We start from the raw sequence: 3152 nt of genomic DNA, 5'->3' as shown, positions 1-3152 counted from the left end.
AATAAAATAAAATAATGAGAGCAACTTTCTGTGCTTTCTGCATCAGCTTGAGGTTTGCAGGTGGTCTGTTATCCCAAGCAGCGACCTTGTTCAGACCTTCTCACCTTTTTAGAAGCATCCATGTCACTAACTCCTTTCCCAAAAGTGTTCAGCCGAAAAGAAATCAAACCACCTGAGACCTGAAAGCCCATGACTCGCTGGAAAGAGAGTTGAAGGCATATCTGATAATCCGGTTTGTGTCCTTCCTCCTCAACAGGTTTACCTGGCTGAAGACAAAAATGGATATACTATTGGCTCCTGCACCTTATGAAGCAGATAAATGAAATCAGGACCAGAGTGTGGGTGAAAAATGCACACTGTTGTCATAGCATCATAGAATAATGATGTTGGAAGGGGCCCATCAGGCAACCCCCTTGCTCAGTGCAGGACTCCAAATCAAAGGATGTCTGTCAGGTGGTTGTCTAAATTTCTCTTGAATGCCTCCAGGGTTAAAGCACTCGCCAACTCTTCAGGTAATTGGTTCTATTGTCATACTGCTCTAACAGTTAGGAGGTTTTTCCTCACTCTAAAGCAGGGGTCCCCAAACTGTTCAGCGTGAGGGCCACATCCCCACAGCCATCACCTAGCCTATTTCTTTTCCTCGTTTCCTTTTGCCATCTAGGACTCTGTGATTAATTTGGATTTTACCTTTAGTTTATTTTTATGCTTTATGTAAACCACCCAGAGTAGACACGTTCTAGATGGGCAGTATGTAAGTTAAATAAATAAATAAATAAATAAATAAATAAATAAATAAATAAATAAATAAATAAATAAATAAATAAATAAATAAATAGTATATTTTCCACATTTTCAAAGCTGAAGGAACATGTGTACGGGCATACACTCCCCACCCTCCTGCCTGCCCACGTGCCTGCACACCTGCACGCATGTGCACATGGGCTGAAGGGAATGGACCTGAACCTGCAATGTTCATCAGGTTGGATAAAAAGGCATGGCAGGCCGGATGTGGCCTGCGGGCTGTAGTTTGGAGACCCCTGCTCTAAAATGTTCTAGCTACAACTACTGAACTGTTTTAAAACAAAGCCATAATAAAGGCAATGCTTGTGGCAAATGGGCCTCTCCAAGGGGAGAGTATTTTTCACCTGCATTCATCAGGTCCAACTTTTAGGTATAAGGGTACACTAGGCAAAAAGTCTGTGGATATGTGGACTAAACTGGCCTACAGATAGATGCCCTATGGAGTGGAATACTGACCGACGGAATGGCCCACCTATGGAATGGCTTCAAGAAAACCTTGGTTTATTTCATAAATACTGTATCACAATTGACTCCTGTTGGCAAAAAGGGCTGAGGATTTCTTCCAGCCTGGACTTTGGAGGTTAAGGTAAGGAAGCCGATCAGAATGCAGGATCATTAGGAGTGCCAGTGAAGCCATGAAGCACCCCAAAACCTTCGGCCATTCCACCATTGCTTCCAATACACTTGCACGCTGACCAGGGTGGGCCCTTCCAGCAAAGCACAGAGTGTGCAGAGCCACCAATCTTGCTTGCCATTGCAGGCTGAAGCTGGTATGCCAGGAACCGCCCTGCCTCAGGGCAATAAAAGGCCAGTATGTTTTACATATGGGAAAGAAGACCATTTGTAAATAGACTGCCCTGTTCTGGACTGCATTTGTAGCTGCTATGCAGGTATGTAGCATCGAGGGAACATGTTGGGAGGTTGATACATTGGTCAATGGTGGCGGGTGAGGGCGTTGGCCCTGAAAGGGTGCTGTTGCACAAGCTCTAGTTCCCAATTTCCACCACCCTTTGAACCCTAGGCTGGGTGAAACCTAGAAGGTGTGTGAATGGGCAACTATAGGTGATCGTCTAACTCTATATTTCCACTTATTCCCTTTTTTGGGAAGAAAACTCTCTTGGCTGCGTACTTTAAGCCTTGCACAGGAGCCTGATCAGGTAGGACACCCAAATAAATTGAGCCTCGTGGCACAGTGGTTAAACTGCTGTACCGCAGCCAAAACTGTACTCAGAACCTGGGGTCCAATCCCAGATAGCCGGCTCAAGTTGACTAAGCCTTACATCCTTCTGGGTTTGATAAAGTGAGTCGCTAACTTGCTGGAGGGGGAGCAATGTATAATTAACTTGTAAACTTCCCAGAGAGTGCTTTAAGCGCTATGGGGTGGTATATACGTAGAACACCTGCTTTAAATCCTTTTTACAAAGAAAGAGTTTTTTCAGACATGGTTGTTGTGGGTTTTTTGGGCTCTTTGGCCATGTTCTGAAGGTTGTTCTTCCTAACGTTTCGCCAGTCTCTGTGGCCGGCATCTTCAGAGGACAGCACTCTGAAGATGCTGGCCACAGAGACTGGCAAAATGTTAGGAAGAACAACCTTCAGAACACACCCAAAGAGCCCGAAAAACCCACAACAACCATTAGATCCCGGCCATGAAAGCCTTCGCGAATACTTTTTCAGACATGTCGTAAAAGAATTAGTTTTCAAACAAAAGTAGTTTGTTCTCAAGATGATCTAATAATAAAGACAACTGTGTCGTATCTAATATAGTACAGTCAACCCTCGACTTACAAACGGCTCGAGTTACAAACATTTCGACTTACAAACCACTCTGATAGAAAAATATTGACTCGACTTGCACACTTAGATTCGAGTTACAAACCAAAAAAAAACGTGTTTGAGATGGGGAAAGCATGAAGTTTGAACTTTCAGTTAACCGTTGGCCAGTGAAGAAGGTGCTTATCTACTTCCTCACTCTTCCCAGCGTTTTGAGAGTGGATTTGGAGACAGTCTTCAGACTGCCTGGTACTGCTGGTATTGCCTGGTACAGTGCGGTACGGACTGCATTTTTATTTTTTGGCGCTTTTTTAATTTTTGATTTTTGGATTTTTAAAAGGTGTTCCCTCCCTCCTTTGCTGCCCCCCCTTTCCCCCAAAGGTGCTTATATTGGCTTGTCTTGATTTAAAAGGTGCTTTTCAAGGTGATCTGTTGTCTGAAAGGTGCTTGGTTTTTTCCAGAAGGTACTTGTCTTGGCTGAAAATGTGCTTTTCAGGGTGTTCTGTTGAAAAGGTGTCTGTTCCCTCCTTCTCTCCCTCATTTCTTTCCTTTTTTTTTTAAACCTAAGTCATCTTAGATTA

The sequence above is a fragment of the Pogona vitticeps genome, chromosome 2 (genome assembly GCF_051106095.1).
Source record: "Pogona vitticeps strain Pit_001003342236 chromosome 2, PviZW2.1, whole genome shotgun sequence".
NCBI lineage: Eukaryota > Metazoa > Chordata > Lepidosauria > Squamata > Agamidae > Pogona > Pogona vitticeps.
Note: the sequence above shows the minus strand (reverse complement) of the source record.